Here is a 21421-nt window from a genome sequence, read left to right on the forward strand (position 1 = left end):
GTGTCTCATTGCTTTTGGTGCCTTGTCGTTGCAACAGACTAGACGACTGAGTTAATCCCTTTCCACACATGGAGCAGGTGAATGGTCTCTCCCCAGTGTGAATGTGACGGTGTCTCACCAGGCTCGATAACTGAGTGTATCCCTTCCCAGACTCGGAGCAGGTGAATGGTCTCTCCCCGGTGTGAATGTGACGGTGTCTCACCAGGCTCGATAACTGAGTGAATCCCTTCCCACACACCGAGCAGGTGAACGGTCTCTCCCCGGTGTGAATGTGACGGTGTCTCACCAGGCTCGATAACTGAGTGAATCCCTTCCCAGACTCGGAGCAGGTGAATGGTCTCTCCCCAGTGTGAATGTGACGGTGTCTCACCAGGCTCGATAACTGAGTGAATCCCTTCCCACACTCCGAGCAGGTTAACGGTCTCTTCCCGGTGTGAATGTGTTGGTGTTTCAGCAGGTGGAATGAGCGAATGAATCCCTTCCCACACTCGGAGCAGGTGAACAACCCCTCACCTGTGTGGAATCTCTGGTGATTCCGCAAGGCGGATGACTGAGCGAATCCCTTCCCACACTCAGGGCAGGAGAACGGCCTCTCCCCAGTGTGAACCCGCTGGTGTGTCAGCAGGTTGTGTGAATCACTGAATCCCTTCCCACACTCAAGGCAGGAGAATGGCCTCTCCCCAGTGTGAACTCGCTGGTGCCTCTGCAGGGTGGATGAATCAATTAATCCTTTCCCACACACTGAGCAGGTGAATGGCTTCTCTCCGCTGTGACTGCGCCGATGGGTTTCCAGCTCACAGGGAGCACGGAATCCCTTCCCACAGTCTCCACATTTCCACAGTTTCTCCATGTCGGTGGCTGTGTCTCCAGGTTGGATAATAAGTTGAAGCCTCGTCACGTGTGAGGTCTCTCCCCGCTGTGAATTGTGAGATGATTGTGAGGCTGTGTAAGTGGTTGAAGCTCTTTCCAGTCAGTAAACTGGAACACTCACTCGGGTGTAGGTTTATCTCGGTGCTTTTCCAGTCACACTGATGTTTCCACAGTCAGTTCACTGGAACACTCACTCGGGTGTGGGTGTATCTCGGGGCTTTTCCAGTCACACTGATGTTTGTAACCCTTTGAAGCAGACAGAACACACAAACATTTCTCATCGTAGATGCAAAAGCCGATGATATTCATGTCCTGATGAATTGAATAACTGTCAGATCTTGTCTTGATGTTTGGTTTGAGATTTCTGTCTGCAAATCCTCACTTCTAATATCCTGTGAAAGGAATTTACAAAATTCATTCGTGAGAACAGGATAGAAATGCAGAACAGACAATTCTAGTTTCTGTGGAACATTCTTTCCTCCCTCAATCTTCAAAATCTGCAAATCTCCAGACCACACGGTCTCCCTCGTTTCCCCCCTGCAATATATACACTCGCAATTCTCCTGAAGGTGCTGATTCAAGCTGATGGACAGATCCATGCTGACTACCTCCTGTCCTAGACTCGGAGATCACAGGAAATGGGAGCAGAAGTAGGCCACTCGCTCCATCAGGACTGCTCTGCCATTCAATAAGGTTATGGGTGAAAAGTTTGCCCCTTTGTCTTCCCTTTTCACCCCAGCAGCCTCCGCATTCAAAGGTTCATCTGCCAGTTCTGTCAAATCCAGCACGATGCCACCATGAAACAGATCTACTCACCACCCCAGTCAGCATTCTGCAGGGACCTCTACCTAGATGACACCCTGGTACACTCCTCCATCTCCCTCAACCCCTTACTGCATTTCCTCCAATGCATTCGCAGAAGGTGCAATACCCACCCCACTACTTCCTCCCTGTCCAAGTTTCCAAACTCTCCTCTCAGCTGAAGCAGCGTTTCATTGCACCTCCTTCAATTTAGTCTACTGCATGTGCTGCTCCCAATGTGGTCTCCTATACACTGGGGAGACTAAATGCTGACTGGTTGATCTTTGCTCAGTCCACAACCTTCCTGTCAGTTGCCATTTTAACTCACCATCTTGCCTTTGGCCTGCTGCAATGCTCCAGCTGTGCCCAATACAAACTGGAGGAACAACACTGCATCTTCCGATTCGGCGCATTCCAGCCTTCTGGACTCTACATTTAGGTGAACAAATTTAAACTGTGAACCTTCCTTCTGAAAGAGGCCCACTCCCCCCGCCCTATCCCCCACCTAACATTTGAACACCAAAAGCAACTAAGCACAGTCAATCCACCTAACCTGCACATCTTTGGACTGTGTGAGAAAACCTACGCAGACACAGGAGAACGTGCAAACTCCACACAGTCACTCGAGCCAGAATTGAATCCGCATCCCTGGCGCTGTGAGGTAGTAGTGCGAACCACATGTGCAATAAATGTCTCTGAGGCAGATTCCTGCAACTCGAGATAAAATATGTCCCTGTCTGGCGGCGGGGCCAACCTGGATCTCCGGGGGTCGCTCCCTGCGCATGCGTCCTTCTTCAGGTTGCCCTCAATAAAGATGGCGCTCGTGCATGCGCCCTCCTGTATATCGCCCAGTTTCAAAAAGGCGGCCATCAATCCGGGCCTTTCACCGGAACCGCGAAAGCTTGGTGCAAACAGCGTACCAGGAGATTCATATTCGGGCTTCGGAGGCTCTACTCAGTGTTTATGAAGCCTTCCAATCCAGGCACCGGCTCCACCGCCCCCTCCTTACCGGGTGATTTCTCAATTTAAATCACTGCTGATTCCAACCCAACTCTCACCTTCAGTAACCAGACTGCGCTTGCTCTGCATCACAATGCCCGGCTGATTGACGGAAGGTCGCGACCAATAGGAAGAGGGGGCTAACACTGCAATGAAGTTATTGTGAAAATCCCCTAGTAGTCACACTCCGGCGCCTGTTCGGGTACACGGAGGGAGAATTCAGAATGTCCAATTCACGTAACAGCATGTCTTTTGGGACTTGTGGGAGGAAACCGGAGCACCCGGAGGAAACCCATGCAGACACTGGGAGAATGTGCAGACTTCACACAGACAGTGACCCAAGTCGGGAATTAAACCTGGGTCCCTGGCGCTGTGAATCAACAGTGCTAACCACTGTGCTACTGTGCATAACATTGAGAGAGGAAGGTTTGTGTTATTGCTGATGAGAAGCAGCAGCTCCAGTCAGACACGCACATACTATCTATCCATTCTATCTATCGTACACATCAAAACAGAGAAAATAGGAGCAGGAGAAATTCATTCGGTCCATCGAGCCTGCTCCACCATTCAATGTGATGATGGCCAAACATCTAACTCAGTAGTTTTGTTCCTGTACCCTTTGATCCCTTTAGCCACAGGAGCTATATCTAATTCCTTCTTGAAAACATACAATGTTCTGGCCTCAACTGCTTCCTGTGGTAGGGAATTCCACACGCTTACCACTCAATGGGTGAAATAATTTTGAAATGTCTCCTCATTTCAGTCCGAAAAGGTTTACCCCGTATTCTTAGACTATGACCTCTGGTTCTTGACACCCCACCATCGGGAACATCCTTCCTGCGATTACCTAGTCTAGTTCTTTTAGAATTATATAAATTTCTGTGAGATCCCACCTCATTCTTCTAAATTCGAGCAAATTCAATCCTAACTGACTCAATCTCTCCTCATAGTCAGTCCCACCATCCCAGGAATCAGTCTAGTAAATTTTCGCTGCACTCCATTCAAAGAAGCACAGAATAATATAGCAGAGGGCTTTGGCCCATCGAGTCTGCCCCAACACATGAAAAACACCTGACCTGTCTACCTAATTCCATTTGTCAGCACTTGGCCCATAGTCTTGAATGTTATGACATGCCACGTGCTCATCCAGGTACTTTTTAAAGAATGCGAGGCAACCTGCCTCTACCATCCGACCAGGTACTACATTTCAGACCATCACCACCCTCTGAGTAAAAAAGATTTTCCTCAAGACCCTCTTAGAATCACATCAGAGCAAGAACATCCTTCCTCAGATAAGGAGACCAAAATTGCACACAGTATTCCAGGTGTGGCCTCACCAAGGTCCTGTAGAACTGCAGCAAAAATCTCTGCTCCTAGGTATGAATCCTCTCGCTATGAAGGCAACATACAATTTGCCTTCTTTACTGTCAGCTACACCTGCATGCTTACCTTCAGCGACTGGTGTATGAGGGCACCCAGCACTCATTGCTCATTCTCCTCTCTCAATTTATAGCCATTGCGATAATAATCTGCCTCCCTGTTTTTTGCTACCAAAGTGGATAACCTCACATTTATCCACATTATACTGCATCCGCCGTCCATTTGCCCACTCACCCGTTTATTCCTCCTGTTTATTTTAAATGAGTTAGCACCTACCATAAAATGCCACACAATATAACTACCATAGTCATTTTTAATCTGGAAACGTAAAGCTGCCGTTTCACTCTCAGTCAGGGACAGATCCCAGTTTTACACCAACTCTGATTTAACAGCGCGTTTCCAGCATTCACCATTGTTTTTCCTGACTCTGAACACAGGTGTAAAGGAGACTCCTGTTCCGTGTCTAGGAGCTCTGAACCATGGAAGAGAGCGGCTGGAACATATTTCTTACACGCCACAGGTTAACCCACATGGGGACTTTGCTGTCAGTGAAGAGAGATGTGAAAGACCAATGTGCCATTTGTCCCTCTCAGTGTGACCCTGAAGGACTGTGTCCAGGCTGAAGTTCTGTTCCTGCCGTGTGATCCTCCCCCAGATTGTCTTTTCTGAACTCCAGACAGGTGATGTTAAAATCTCAGGTAGGAAAGATAAAACCCTGCAACAATATTTTTAAAACAAAGCTGATTTATTTGACATTTATCTGGAATATTAAATTCCAGCCGAGTTTCAGGGATTATTAACATTCGCAAAAGCAAACAGCAACTTTCAGAATGACCATGGTTCATTCCTGGGTGCGGTTAACAGCAGCAATTTTTTTTCTTTTTAACAAGTTTTTCCAATTAAGGGGCAATTTAGCAGGGCCAATCCATCTACCCTGCACATCTTTGGGTTGTGGGGGTGAGACCTACGCAGGCACGGGGAGAATGTGAAAACTCCACATCGACAGTGACCCATGGCCACGATCGAACCTGGGTCTGCAGCGCCGTGAGGAAGCAGTGCTAACCACTGCAACACCATGCCACCGTAACAGCAACAATAACAGAGAATACAACCTTTGTAATCACTGTGATTCGCTGGCGTGTCAATAGGTTAAAACACCAGTGAGTCCCTTCCCACACATGGAGCAGGTGAACAGCCTCTCACCAGTGTGAATGTTGTGTGTCAATAGACATGTTTTGCTTTTAAATCCCTGCTCACGCTCAGAATTTTGATAGGTGTGAATAAGTTGACGTTATTGAGGTGGGATGACTGAATCAATCCCTTCCCATACATGGAACAGGTGAATGGTCTCTCTCCAGAGTGAGTGCATTGCTGGACACGGAGTTCATCTAAACCCAGTCCCACAGAGAGATCCTGAACCCAGTCCCACAGAGAGATCCTGAACCCAGTCCCAGAGAGATCCTGAACCCAGTCCTACAGTGAGAGATCCTGAACCCAGTCCCACAGAGTGATCCTGAGCCCAATCCCACAGAGAGATCCTGAACCCAGTCCCACAGAGAGATCCTGAACCCAGTCCCACAGTGAGAGATCCTGAACCCAGTCCCACAGAGTGATCCTGAGCCCAATCCCACAGAGAGATCCTGAACCCAGTCCCACAGTGAGATCCTGAACCCAGTCCCACAGAGAGATCCTGAACCCAGTCCCACAGAGAGATCCTGAACCCAGTCCCACAGAGAGATCCTGAACCCAGTCCCAGTGAGAGATCCTGAACCCAGTCCCACAGTGAGAGATCCTGAACCCAGTCCCACAGAGAGATCATGAACCCAGTCCCACAGAGAGATCATGAACCCAGTCCCACAGAGAGATCCTGAACCCAGTCCCAGTGAGAGATCCTGAACCCAGTCCCACAGAGAGATCCTGAACTCAGTCCCACAGAGAGATCTTGAACCCAGTCCCACAGGGAGATCCTGAACTCAGTCCCACAGAGAGATCCTGAATCCAGTCCCACAGAGAGATCTTGAACCCAGTCCCACAGAGAGATCCTGAACTCAGTCCCACAGAGAGATCCTGAACCCAGTCCCACAGTGAGAGATCCTGAACCCAGTCCCACAGAGAGATCATGAACCCAGTCCCACAGAGAGATCATGAACCCAGTCCCACAGAGAGATCCTGAACCCAGTCCCAGTGAGAGATCCTGAACCCAGTCCCACAGAGAGATCCTGAACTCAGTCCCACAGAGAGATCTTGAACCCAGTCCCACAGAGAGATCCTGAACTCAGTCCCACAGAGAGATCCTGAATCCAGTCCCACAGAGAGATCTTGAACCCAGTCCCACAGAGAGATCCTGAACCCAGTCCCACAGGGAGATCCTGAACCCAGTCCCACAGTAAGATCCTGTACCCAGTCCCACAGGGAGATCCTGAACCCAGTCCCACAGAGAGATCCTGAACAGTCTCCTGTCAGTGTGAACATGTTAGCTCCACAGAAACTTCATCCTTCCCACATCCAGATATTTAAAAGATCTTCCGTCAGTATGAATTTACTAGTGCTTTAATAGGTTGAATTACTCAGTGAATCCCTCCCCACACATGGAACAGGTGAATGACCTTTCCCCGGTGTGAACTCACTGGTGTTACTGCAGGATGGACAATCGGCTGAACATCTTCCTGCACTGAGAGCAGATGGAGTGGAACCGGAGTGAATGCACTGGTGAACCATCAGTGAATGTATGTTTTACAGCTCCTGTCACAGTCTCAGCATTTAAACCCTCTCTCTGCAGTATGAACTCACTGGTGTGTGTGTGTGTGGGGGGGGGGGGGGGGGGGGGGCTGGATGGAAGGGTTGGTCACAGAGAGATATTTGTCCGAGTTAATTGGTGGAAGTGAGGAAACTAGCAGAGGCAGCTGTTTGGATTGTCTCGCACTTATTGGAGGTGGGGATGGAGGAGACAGGGGAGAGGGAGAACATTTCAAAAGGACCTAACTTGTCTTCGAGATATTAATAAAAATTCAACATGATGTGTGTGAAATAGAAAGTTGACTTTTTTCACTTTTATCCACAATATTAACAACAATAATTGGGCTGGAGTTTATTAACAACAGCAGAAACAGGCCCCAATGAACATGGTTCAGTCCTGGATGTGATTAACAGCAAAGTTCAATCACTGTCGTTACTCGTGAAGTCGCTGGTGTCTCAGCAGGGCGGATGAGTGAGTGAATCTCATCTTACACACAAAGCAGGTGAATGGCCTCTCCCCCGTGTGAACTTGCAGATGTGTCCGCAGATTGGATAAGGTAGTGACTCTCTTTCCACACTTGGAGCAGGTGAATGGGCCTGACGCAGTGTGAGTGTGCTGGTGTATCAGCAGGGCAGATGACTGAATGAATCCCTTCCCACACATGGAGCAGGTGAATGGCCTCTCCCCAGTGTGAGTGCGCTGGTGTATCAGCCAGTTTGATAAGGTAGTGAATCCCTTTCCACACATGGAGCAGGTGAATGGTTTCTCCCCAGAGTGAACTCGCTCATGTGTCAGCAGGTGGAATGAATGAATGAATGAATCCCTTCCCACACTCGGAGCAGGTAAATGGTCTCTCCCCAGTGTGAACTCGCTGGTGGACTGTAAGTTGAGATGACCATCTGAACCTAGTCCCGCAGTGAGAGCACCTGAATGGTCTCTTGTCACTGTGAACACGTTGATGGGACATAAGTTCACTGGAGCTTTTAAAGGACTTCTCACAGTCTGAGCATTTGAAAGGTCTCTCCACAGTGTGAGTCCGCTGGTGTTTTAGAAGGTTGTTTGACTTTGTAATTCCAATCCCACACACGGGGCAGGTGAATGGCCTCTCCCCAGTGTGAGTGCGTTGATGTGCTTCCAGCTCTGATGGGTAATTAAATCACTTCCCACAGTCCCCACAGTTACAGGGTTGCTTCCCTGTGCGACTGCGCTTGTGTCTTGACAGGCCAGAAGAATGGCTGAAACCTCGTCCACACACAGAACACGTGTACGGTTTCTCCCCACTGTGAACGGTGCTTTTCCCTTCTATGTTCAAACTCTGATAATATTCGGAGTATGATAAACTGAACCAGTTCATCAGATCCTGATGTGATGCTTGGTTTGAATTTTCTGGCTGCAAATTGTCCCTTTCTGATACCCTGTGAAATTGATTTAAAATAGGGAGTGAGAGAGAACCCACAGAAACACAAAGGCAGGTTGTGAAATTGAGCTGAATGAATCTGGTCATTTATGGGGCCGGCACTGGGAAAAAGTGACCATGAAAACGGCTGGATTGTCATAAAAACCCAACTGGTTCACTCATGTCCTTCAGGGAACCTGCCACCCGGTCTGGACTTACAGACGATGCTAACCTCATGTCAGAAAGAGAGAGGGGGTGAGGCGGGGTGATGGACAGTATATTATATTCTTACAACTCCATCAGATCTTTGATAGAATCACCCAAACTCGGAACCTCCACCCAGAAAAACCAGGACAATAGTTTTTAAATTTAGGTACCCAATTCTTTTTTCCCAAAAATGGGCAATTTAGCATGGCCAATCCCCCTGCCCTGTACATCTTTTTGTTGTGGGGGTGAGAGCCACACTTACACGTGGAGAAAGTGCAAACTTCACATGGAGAGTGACCCGGGGCCGGGATTGAACCTGGGTCCTCGGTGCCGTGAGGCAGCAGTGCTAACCACTGCTCCACCCTGCCGCCCAGAACAGGTGTATGTGAAAACTATCACCTCTAAGTTTCCCACAAAGTCACATTCATCCTGACCTGACTGGCATCCAGAATAGAATGAGCAGAAATTTCCTTCAAGTAAATATTGAGAAGATCAAAGCCAATGTCTTCAATCCCTTCCACAAACTCCACTCCCTTCCCACTGACCATCCATCTCCCTGGAAACTGAACCAGACAGATCACAACGCCAGTATAATATGTGACCCTGAGATAAGCTTAACCACAATCTACACCATCTCCACTCCAGCTCAAACTGAAACAACAAAGGCTTTCACAAGGGAATTGGACAAGCCCCTGAAGAGAATAGAAGTGCTGGGCTACTAGGGAAGGGTTGGGGAAATCGGACTTTCTGATTTGCTCTTGCAGAGAACCAGCAGGGGCACAATGGGATAAATGGCCTCCTTCTGTATTGTAATCATTCTATTGCAGCACAACATACAAATTAGGAGAAGTGGGTTATTCGGCCCCTCTAGCCTGCTCTGCCATTCAATATCATGGCTGATCGAAGAATAACTACAACTGGACATTTTGCCTACCCACAGTAATCTATCCCGGAGGCCAGGGACCAACCTGCAGACCCAGTACGTCCCCCAATACAAGGGACCAACCTGCACACCCAATACGTCCCCCAATACAATTCAATGTTTATTGGTCCATCTCTATATCTAGAATAGATTCAGTGACCAATGGCTGCTATAAAATAAAAGCAAAAGACTGTCGTTGCTGAAAATCTCAAATACAAAGAGCAAACACTGGACAAACTCAGCAGGAACTTAAGCAAGGATTCAGGAGGGCTAAAAGAGGTCACGAAAAGTCATTGGCAAACAGGATTAAGGAAAAACACAAGGCTTTTAAAACATATATAAAGAGCAAGAGGGTAGCCAGGGAAAGGGTTGACCCACTCAATGACAGGGGAGGGAATCTATGAATGGAGCCAGAGGAAATGAGCGACGTACTAAATTAGCACTTTGCATCAGTATTCACCAAAGAAATGAAATGAAAATCGCTTATTGTCACAAGTAGGCTTCAAATGAAGTTACTGTGAAAAGACCCTGGTCGCCAAATTCCGGCGCCTGTTCGGGGAGGCTGGTACGGGAATTGAACCATGCTGCTGGCCTGCCTTGGTCTTCTTTCAAAGCCAGCGAATTAGCCCTGTGCTAAACAGCCCCTAGAGAATGACTGGGTGGATGATGAATCTGGGGAAGGGCGTGTAGATATTCTGGGTCACAGTGAGATCAAAAAGGAAAAGATGTTGGGCGCCTTGAAACCATCCAGCTCGATAACTCCCAAGGGCCCCAGAATACTGAGGGAGGCAAGGGAGGAAATTGCTGGGGTCTTGACAGAAAAAGTTGTATCATCACCGGCTACAGGTGAGGTCCCAGAGGACTGGAGCATACCTAATGTTGTTCCTTTGTTCAAGAAGGGTAGCAAGGATAATCCAGGATATTACAGGCCGATGAGCCGCCTTACAACAGTGCTTGAGAAATTATTGGAGAGGATTCTTCGAGACAGGATTTACTCCCATTTGGAAGCAAGTGTACTTGTTAGCGAGAGGCAGCATGGTTTTGTGAACGGGAGGTTGAGTCTCACTAACTGATCAAGTTTTTCGAGGAAGTGACGAAGATGACTGATGAGGGTAGGTCAGTGGATGTTGTCTACATGGACCTCAGTAAGGTATTTGACAAGGTCCCTCTTGGTACAGAAGGTGAAATCACATGGGATCAGAGGTGAGCTGGCAAGATGGATAGAGAACTGGCTAGGTCATAGAAGACAGAGGGTAGCAGGGAAGGGTGCTTTTCTGCTTGGAGGGTTGTGACTAGTGGTGTTCCGCGGGGATCAGTGCTGGGACCTTTGCTGTTTGTAGTATATATAAATGATTTGGAGGAAAATGTAATGGTCTGGTTAGTAAGTTTTCGGACGACACAAACGTTGGTGGAATTGCGGATAGCGATGAGGGCTGTCAGAGGATACAGCAGGCTTTAGATCATTTGGAGACTTGGGCGGAGAGATGGCAGATGAAGTTTGATCCTGACAAATGTAGGGCAGCACGGTAAGACATTGGTCAGCACTGTGGCTTCACAGCGCCACGGTCCCAGGTTCGATTCCCCGCTGGGTCACTGTCAGTGCAGAGTCTGCACTTTCTCCCTGTGTCTGCATGGGTTTCCTCCGGGTGCTCCGGTTTCCTCCCACAGTCCAAAGACTTGCAGGTTAGGTGGATTGGACAGGCCAAATTGCCCTTAGTGTCCAAAACTGTTAGATGGGGTTATTGGGTTACAGGGATAGGGTGGAAGTGAGGGCTTAAGTGGGTCGGTGCAGACTCGATGGGCCGAATGGCCTCCTTCTGCACTGTATGTTCTATGTCTATGACTTCCTTACTGTGTACTCAATGCCCCTAATAATAAAGCCTACAATACTTTCTGTTTTATTAACTGCTCTCTCAACAAGCACTGCCATGTCCATTAGCAATTTTAACTCCAATACAATTTGTTCCATCATCCAAAGATGTGCAGGTTAGGTGGATTGGCAATGCTAAATTTCCCGTTAGTGTCCAAAGATGTGCGGGTTATGGGGATAGGGTGGGGGATTGGCCTAGGTAGGGTGCTCTTTCAGAGAGTTGGTGCAGTTTTAAAGGGCTGAATGGCCTCCTTCTGCACTGTACAACTGCTATGGTTCTAAGTCATTAACATAGATCTAGATAGTTTTGGCCACAACACTGATCCCAGGGGTAGTCCATTAGTTAGTTTGTGCCAATTTGAAAATTACTCATTTATCCCAACTCACTCTTTGCTGTTAGTTATCCAGACCTCGATCTGTGCGAATATATCACCCCCAACACCATGAGCTCCTATCTTATGCAGTAACCTTCTTTGTGATACATTACTGAAAGCCTTTGGAAATCCAAACACACAACATCTACTGGTTCCCTTTATCCACCCTGCTTATTATATCCTCAAAGAACTCAAGGCTCCTCTGTCTTTTTGGAGGGGAGGATAGGGAATAGAGGGGAGAGGGAGATACCTTCAAAAGGAACTAACTTGTGTTGGAAATATTAAAAAGACCTAACACACTGTGTGCTCAGCACAAAACTGATTTGACTTTTAACCGGAATATTCATTCCTAGAACAGGGCTGGACTTTCTTAAACTCCAAAACAAACCCTAAAGGGCAAATGGATAAACAGCAAAATTCTATCAAAACAGTTATTTGTGAGCTCGCTGGTGTCTCAGCAGGGTGGATGAGTGAGCAAATCCCTTCTGACATATGGAGCAGGTGAATGGCTTCTCCCCAGTGTGAACTCGCTGGTGTGGCAGCAGGGTTGATGACTGAGTGAATCTCTTCCCACACATGGAGCAGCCAAATGGTCTCTCCCCGCTGTGAATACGCTGGTGTTCCAGCAGGTCGGTGGACCCAGTAAATCCCTTCCCACAGACAGAACAGGTGAATGGCCTTTCCCCAGTGTGAACTCGCTGGTGTTTCAGCAGGGCTGAGGAATTAGTAAATCCCTTCCCACAAACAGAGCAGGAGAATGGTCTCTCTCCAGTGTGAATTCGCTGGTGTGTCATCAGGCGTGACGACCGACTGAATCCCTTCCCACACTCGTTGCAGGTAAACGGGCTCTCTCCAGTGTGAATTCGCTGGTGTACAGTGAGGTCAGATAATTGCCTGAACCCAGTCCCACAGTCAGAGCACCTGAATGGTCTCTCGCCACTGTGAATACGTTGATGGCGCATCACTTCCCCAGAACTTTTGTACCAATTGCCGCAGTCTGGGCATTTAAAAGGTCTCTCATCAGAGTGAACACGCTGGTGAGCCAACAGGTTGCAAGACAGACTGAATCCCTTCCCACACGTGGAGCAGGTGAACGGTCTCTCCCCAGTGTGACTGCGCCGATGAGTTTCCAGCTCAACTGGATATTTGAATCCCTTCCCACAGTCTCCACATGTCCATGCTTTCTCCCCGTTGTGTCTGCACTTGTGGTTCAAGAGGTCAGACAATTGGCTGAAGTCTCATCCACACACAGAGCATGTGTTCAGCTTCTCCCAACTGCGAATGGTGCTTTCTCCTTCCATATTCAAAATCCAAAGATATTCAGGTTACGATAAATTGGGCGACTCAATCAGATCCTGTTGTGATATTTGATTCGAGTTTCCAAACTGCAAATTGTCTCTTTCTAATACCTTGTGAAATTGATTAAAACCAGAAAAAGGTGTAAGTGCAAACCTACAAAGAGACAAAGGCAGGTTGTAAAATTGAGCTGAATGAATCTGGTCATTTGTGGGGCCGACACTGGGAAAAAGAGCCCATAAAAACTGCTGTATTGTTGTAAAAACCAAACTAGTTCAGTGATGTTGTTTAGGGTAGGAAACCTGCCAAACTTGAGTTCATCCAAATTTCTGCTGCCATGCCCCCTGAACTGAATCCCACTCACTCACTCATCACCCCTGTGCTCACTGATCTACATTGGGTCCCGGTTAAGCAACATCCTTGTTTGCAAATCTTGCTCCACCCTATTTCCAGCTACACAGCTGTTTAAATCTTGAACCACAAATAAAACAGAAACACTTACATTCAGGTACTAATAAACTGAGTTACTCTCAGGTTTTGAAGTGAATCTTCGGTGAGTTTTTCGGCTTAAAATTCTGCTTTCCTAATGTCCTGTAAAAAGTCATCACTGTCAGTCCAGGATTAAAAATTCAGAAGAGAAAAACATTTCTCTTGATTTGAGTTTGCTGTGTGTAAATCCTCCCCTTCTAACCTCCAGTAAAAGGAGTTTCCAGAATCCATTACTGTCAGTCTAGAAGAGTAATTCGCAACATTTTCTCCTCCTGCTGACAGTACGCATGCGCACTCCTGCCCCCCCCCCCAAAAAAAAAATGTCAGTCTCCCAGATGCCCCCCCCCCCCCCCCCCCCCGGGATTAAACATTAGATTCTTAATTTTGTTCTGCCATCTCCACAGGGTGTTTATGGAGCCTCCACGTCCATTCCGCCACCTCAATCACCCTCCTCTAATCAGCCGTTATTTACTCGTTGAGGCATTTCCCATCCATTAGCAGATTGAGATCAACGAGTCAGAAATTCTCTCTCCTGGTCACTGGGACCCTGAAGCCCCGCCCACTCCACTACGTGAACAAATAGTCCCGCATGCGCACTGCTCCTGCTGAAACAAGATGGTTTTTAAACCTGGGCCTATTCTCAGGAAAAAGCCTCCGAGCTACAAACTCCGGACCTGCGGGATCATATTTGGGATTGGGGCCCATCCCGGGTGTTTATGAAGCCTCCGCTCCCTCCCCACCCTCACCTCCCGGCTCCATTCCTCCCTCCGCCCCGCCCGCTCTCTCCAATTAACAAAAAACCTCTCCCGCACTCACCCGCCTCTGAGCAAGGTGACACTGCGCATGTTCCGGAGAATTCAGCACTGCGCCTGCGTATTGACCTCTCTCAGTGAATAGGGCACATTCACCCCCGCAGGGAATGTTGGGTAACAGCAGCGCCATTGAAGTATCCAAACAGAAGGAAACAAATTTAGTTACGCAATTCAAAGGAATTAATAAATACAACACCAACAGTCTTATGAATATCTGCGCTGTTGTATTCCATTCCTAAAAGACCTTTATTTTCTTGTCGGTACATGATTAGTTTTAAAAAACTTTTTCCAACTTTTCCCTGACTCCTCTCAGGGTGCTAAGTCTGTCTGCGTCAATCCCACAGTCACTGGTTCCTCTCCTTCTCTATTTACTGATGCTGAACTGCAATTCAATGAGGGAAAATGTGAGTTGTTCATTTTGGAAGAATGAATGAGAAGGCGGATTCTTGTTTAAATGGTGAGACTGCAGAAAGCTGTAGCCCAAAGGGACTTGGGGTTCTTGAAGCTCAGAAAGAGAGCAGACAGGAGCAGAAGGAAATAGGGAAGGCAAATGTGATGCGGGTGCTTATTCAAGGGCGATTTGGACCCCTCATTTAAGGAAAGATATATCATTGAAGGCAGTATAGAGGAGATTTACACCAATGATCCCGGGTATGGAGACGTTTCCATATGAGGAAAGATTAAACAAGTTGAGTCTGTACTCCTAGGAGTGCAGAAGTATGAGAAATGATATGACTAAAACATATAAGAGTTTTAGAGGGTTAGACAAGGTAAATATTGGGTGGATGTCCTTGAACATTTTCAGGACTGAGAGCAATAGGTTTTTAATAATTAAGGGAAATCAGGGTTAAGGAGAGAAGGCAGGAAAATTGACTTAGTGTTGGATCAGTCATTTTTTTATTAAATGGAGGAGCAGGCTTGAAAGGCTGAATGGATTACTACTGTTCCTGTTGAATATTAATTATTCTCTGGAACGATACAGCACAGATGGAAACTATTTGGCCCATTATACCAGTGCTGGCTCTTTGGAAGATTCATCCAATTAATTCCACAGTCATAATAATGATAATCTTTATTATTGTCACAAGCAGGCTTACATTAACATTGCAATGAAGTTACTGTGAAAAGCCCCGTGTTGTCACATTCTGGCGCCTGTTTGGGTACACTGAGGGAGAATTCAGTATGTCCAATTCACCTAACAAGCACGTCTTTCGGGACTTGTGGGAGGAAACCGGAGCACCTGGAGCAAACCCACAAAGGCACGGGGAGATCGTGCAGACTCCGCACAGTGACCCAAGCCAGGAATTAAACCCGAATCCCTGGCGCTGTGAAGCCACAGTGCTAACTCTGTGCTAATGTGCCGCCCATTGAGTAACTATGATTAACACAAACTGATTTGACTTGATTTTTATTCAGAATTTAATTTCTTACAACAGGGTTGGAGTTTATGAACATCATAATAATAATCTTTATTATTGTCACAAGTTGGCTTATAATAACACTGCAATGAAGTTACTGTGAAAATCTCCTAGTCGCCACATTCCGGCCCCTGTTCGGGTATACAGAGGGAGAATTCAGAATGTCCAATTCACCTAATAAGCACATCTTTCGGAGTTTGTGGGAGAAACAGACCCCAATGAATATGGTTCAGTCCAGGCTGTGATTCGCAAAACAATCCAATCACTGAAGTTACTTGTGAACTTGCTGGTGCATCAGTAGGTTGGAATCTGAGTGAATCCCCTCCCATACTGGGAGCAGGTGAATGGCCTCTCCATTGTGTGAAGACGCTGCTGTACAGTGAGGTGAGACGATTGGCTGAACACAGACTTTTGAGTGGTAAGCTGCTGATTGGGCGGCACAGTAGCACAGTGGTTAGCACTGTTGCTTCACAGCTCCACGGTCCAAGGTTCGATTTCTGGCTTGAGTCACTGTCTGTACAGAGTCTGCACATTCTCCCCGTATTTCCTTGTGTTTCCTCCGGGTGCTCCGGTTTCCTCCCATAGTCCAAAGATGTGCAGGTTAGGTGGATTGGCTTGACCATTTTGAATTGCCCTTACTGTCCAAAAGGTTTAGGTGGGGTTACTGGTATACGGGGTTAGGGTGGAGGTATAGGCTTAAGTCAGGTGCACCTTCCAAGGGCCAGTGCAGACCCGATGGGCCAAATGGCCTCTTTCTGAACTGTAAATTCTATGATACAATGAGAGCATCTGAATGGTCTCTCTTAAGATCCCCAGAATCTTTATAACAATCTTCACAGTCTGGGCATTTAAATGGTCTCTCCCAGTGTGAACTCACTGGTGTCTCAGCAGATTGGAGGAATGAGCAAATCCCTTCCTACATTGGGAGAAGGTGAACAGCCTCTCCCCAGCGTGAATATGTTGGTGTGTCTATCCCTTTCCATACTCAGAGCACGTGAAAAGCATCTGCCCAGTGTGCGTGCACCGATGAACTACTGGCTGGGATGGCTAATCAAATCCCTTCCCACAGTCCCCACATTCCCACGGTTTCTCCCCGGTGTGATTGCATTTATGTTTCGAAAGGCCAGATGATCGACTGAAGCATCGTCCACACACAGAACACGTGTACGGTTTCTCCCCACTGTGAACGGTGCTTTTTCCTTCCAAGTTCAAAATCCGATGATATTCAGTTTACGATAAATTCGGTGAGTGTTAGATGCTGATGTGATGTTTAGTTTCTGTTTCCTAACTGTGTGAACTCGCTGGTGTAATGCTAGGTTAGTTGACCAATTGAATCCCAACCCACACACAGAGCAGGTGTATGGCCTCTCCTGAGTGTGAATTTGCTAGTGTCTCAGCAGAATGAATGTGTGAGCAAATCCCTTCCCACACTGGGAGCAGGTGAATGGCCTCTCCCCGTTGTGACTGCGTCGATGCGTTTCCAGCTGGCATGGGTAATTGAATCCCTTCTCACAATCCCCACATTTCCATGGCATCTCCCTGTCATGACTGCAATTCTGTTGCGAAAATCCAGATGATTGGCTGAAATCTTGTCCACACACAGGACACATGGTACAATCTCTTCCCGCTGTGATCGGTGCTTTTTCCTTCCATGTTCAAAATCCAATAATGTTCAGGTTACGATAAATTGGCTGTCTCCATCAGATTCTGATATCATGTTCGATGTCAGTTCCCCAATTGCAAAGCCTCCCCTTGTAATACCCTGTGAAATTGATTGAAAATAGAAAAAAGGGAGTGAGGGAGAATCCACAAAAAGGCAGGTTGTGAACTTGATCTGAATCAATCTGGTAATTTGTGGGTCCGGCAACAGGAAAATGTAACCACAAGAACTGCTGGATTGGCATAGAAACCCAACTGGTTCACCTCTATTGGAGTAGAGAGAAAGTGAAAGGGACTGTGGGAGGAAACCGGAGCACCTGAGGAAACCCCCACAGACATGGGGAGAACATCCAAACTCCACTCAGTCACCCACGGTCGGATTTGAAGCCAGGTTCTAGCACTGTGAGGCAGTAGTGATATCCCCTGTGCCACCCCGTTCTTTCTTCTCTGCCGCTGCTCTGCCTCATCAGTAAGACATTGGGACAGTTTGATGGACGGTGTCTCCATTCTGAATAATGGGTAACAAGCTCCTCCCAATGGGGAGTTGGTGTTGGTTATCTACAATGTTGTAAGGGGGCTGGTTAGAGGGGCTGGTTTAGCACACTGGACTAAATCGCTGGCTTTGAAAGCAGACCAAGGCAGGCCAGCAACACGGTTCAATTCCTGTACCAGCCTCCCTGAACAGGCGCCGGAATGTGGTGACTAGGGGCTTTTCACAGTAACTTCATTTGAAGCCCTGCTTCAAGGATAGGTCTTCTGAGGAAAGGTTGAGGGAGCTAGGGCTTTTCTCTTTGGAACGGAGGAGGATGAGTGGCGACTTAATAGAGGTTTATAAGGTAATGAGGGGGATAGATAGAGTGGACGTTCAGAGACTATTTCCTCGGGTGGATGTAGCTGTTACAAGGAGGCATAAGATTCAAGGTAGGAGATATAGGAGGGATGTCCGAGGTAGGTTCTTTACTCAGAGAGTGGTTAGGGTGTGGAATGGACTGCCTGCTGTGACAGTGGAGTCGGACACTTTAGGAACTTTCAAGCGGTTATTGGGTCGGCACATGGAGCACACCAGAATGACAGGGAGTGGGATAGCTTGATCTTGGTTTCGGACAATGCTCGGCACAACATCGAGGGCCGAAGGGCCTGTTCTGTGCTGTACTGTTCTATATTCTATGTTTAAGAGAGGATTTTCAAACAGGAAACACAAACCAAATATCACATTAAGATCCAACAGTGTCACTCAATTGATCAGGACCTGAATATCCTCAGACTATAAATGTCGAATGAAAAATGTTCGTTCTGTTTGTGGGAAAATATTTCAGACATCAGTGTGACTGGAAAAGCACCGAGACACACACGCACCTGAGTGAGAGTGTTCCAGTGGACGGACTGTGGAAAGCTTTAACCAGTTACAGCCTGAAAAAACACACCATTCACTAAGGGGAGAAACCATACACGTGTTCTGTGTGAGGACTAAACTTCACTTGATTGTCTAAAGAGGAAACAGACAAAGGCACTGACTCCATGGCGATACTGTCGAAACCGTGGGGTATGATTTTCGCTTAGGGGGTTTCCAAAATGTGACAGGTCCCCTGTTCATATCCCGGACGAGCTCTGCAAAGCACTTGACTGGGGAGGTGATGGTGTAATGGTATTGTCACTGGATGAGTAATCCCGAGACCCAGCACAATTCTCTGAGAATGCAGGTTCAAACCCCACCACGGCAGATGCTTCATCGTGGCTTGTATTTGAACTTGAATCCAATAAATCCGGGGAAGCACAGTAGCACAGTGGTTAGCACAGTTGTTTCACAGCTCCACTATCCCAGGTTCGATTCCCGCTTGGGTCACTGTCTGTGCGGAGTCTGCACGTTCTCCTCGTGTCTGCGTGGGTTTACTCCGGACTTCCGGTTTCCCCCCAGTCCAAAGATGTGCAGGTTTGGTGGAGTGGCCATGCTAAATTACTCTTAGTGTCCAAAAGGGTTAAGTGGGGTTACTAGGTTATGGGGATAGGGTGGAGGTGTGGGCTTGAGAAGGGTGCTCTTTCCAAGGGCCAGTGCAGACTCGATGTGCCGAATGACCTGTTCTGCACTGTAAATTATGTGGTTGTGGAAGTTCGATGTTAAACAGTTTAGTGAGAATTGGGTCAAAGGAGCAAAGGCTAAGTCTCACAGACAAGATGATGGGACACAGCAGGAAAAGAGGAGAAAGATATGAGTTCAGAATTTGGACAAGAAAGGTCTTCGAGGCAGTTTTACTGAGTGGTTTAGTGGAAGAGGAGCTGTAGAATCAGCTGATCGGATTGTTTCACTGGGTGAGGTTTGCCAGTACTTCCTGTTGGCTGGATCTTCCAGTTCCACAGATCTCTCGCTCTGCTGTTCCGGTTCATTGGTTGTCTCATTGGGTTCGCTGTAGGCCTCTTGGAGTCTGTGGAAAAACTCCCAGTGCCTCATTTGCCTGATGAATTCCCTGGAGCGGAGAAACTACGACATCTTCTTCGCAGCCTTCAACACGTCATCGATGAAGACCAGCATCTTGCCAAGGCCATCAACACTGTTTGCCTCCAAACAACCGCGGAACCTCAAACCATTGATTGCAGCAAACTACCCAGCATTCAGGAGAACAGCGATCATGACACCGCACAACCCTGCCATGCCAACCTCTGCAAGACGTGCCAGATCATCAAAATGGGTACCACCATTACACGTGAGAACTCCAGCAGTCAAGGGCATTCAACCTCTGATCTTCGGGTAAGCGTTCGGCCTTCAGGATGTGCGACAACGCAGAATGGCCGAGCAGAAACTGATGTCAAGTTCCGCACACAAGTACGGCCTCAACTGGGACCCTGGATTCATGTTACATTACATGTGCTTGCGAAATCCTACCAACTGTCCTGGCTTGAGACAATTCACACCTCTTTAACCTGTGATTATCCCTCTCTCCAGTCACACCGTATGGACCTGTAAAGACTTAATTACCTGCAAAGACATGTATTCAAAATACCATTTTGCATCATTGAATTTTTCTACATATGTGTTTGTGGAACCCACATCTTCAAAGAACAAAGAACAAAGAACAAAGAAATGTACAGCACAGGAACAGGCCCTTCGGCCCTCCAAGCCCGTGCCGACCATACTGCCCGACTAAACTACAATCTTCTACACTTCCTGGGTCCGTATCCTTCTATTCCCATCCTATTCATATATTTGTCAAGATGCCCCTTAAATGTCCCTATCGTCCCTGCCTCCACTACCTCCTCCGGTAGTGAGTTCCAGGCACCCACTACCCTCTGCGTAAAAAACTTGCCTCGTACATCTACTCTAAACTTTGCCCCTCTCACCTTAAACCTATGCCCCCTAGTAATTGACCCCTCTACCCTGGGGAAAAGCCTCTGACTATCCACTCTGTCTATGCCCCTCATAATTTTGTATACCTCTATCAGGTCGCCCCTCAACCTCCTTCGTTCCAGTGAGAACAAACCGAGTTTATTCAATCGCTCCTCATAGCTTATGCCCTCCATACCAGGCAACATTCTGGTAAATCTCTTCTGCACCCTCTCTAAAGCCTCCACATCCTTCTGGTAGTGTGGCGACCAGAATTGAACACTATACTCCAAGTGTGGCCTAACTAAGGTTCTATACAGCTGCAACATGACTTGCCAATTCTTATACTCAATGCCCCGGCCAATGAAGGCAAGCATGCCGTATGCCTTCTTGACTACCTTCTCCACCTGTGTAGCCCCTTTCAGTGATCTGTGGACCTGTACTCCTAGATCTCTTTGACTTTCAATACTCTTGAGGGTTCTACCATTCACTGTATATTCCCTACCTGCATTAGCCCTTCCAAAATGCATTACCTCACATTTGTCCAGGTTAAACTCCATCTGCCATCTCTCTGCCCAAGTCTCCAGACAATCTAAATCCTGCTGTATCCTCAGACAGTCCTCATCGCTATCCGCAATTCCACCAACCTTTGTGTCGTCTGCAAACTTACTAATCAGACCAGTTACATTTTCCTCCAAATCATTTATATATACTACAAAGAGCAAAGGTCCCAGCACTGATCCCTGTGGAACACCACTGGTCACAGCCCTCCAATTAGAAAAGCATCCCTCCATTGCTACCCTCTGCCTTCTATGGCCTAGCCAGTTCTGTATCCACCTTGCCAGTTCACCCCTGATCCCGTGTGACTTCACCTT

At 47.5% G+C, this 21421-nt stretch overlaps 1 long non-coding RNA gene across 1 annotated transcript; it reads right to left on the minus strand.

Annotated features, from left to right (window-relative positions):
• Positions 1-1207: 1207 nt before the first annotated feature.
• LOC140419302 (uncharacterized) lies at positions 1208-13500 on the minus strand. The gene is made up of 3 exons (XR_011945682.1): positions 13355-13500; positions 2000-2100; positions 1208-1262 (listed from the first exon to the last, which is right to left on the minus strand). It is a non-coding gene; the product is annotated as an uncharacterized lncRNA (long non-coding RNA).
• Between the last annotated feature and the right edge of the window lie 7921 nt (positions 13501-21421).

This window comes from Scyliorhinus torazame, chromosome 5, assembly GCF_047496885.1.
Source record: "Scyliorhinus torazame isolate Kashiwa2021f chromosome 5, sScyTor2.1, whole genome shotgun sequence".
Taxonomy (NCBI): domain Eukaryota; kingdom Metazoa; phylum Chordata; class Chondrichthyes; order Carcharhiniformes; family Scyliorhinidae; genus Scyliorhinus; species Scyliorhinus torazame.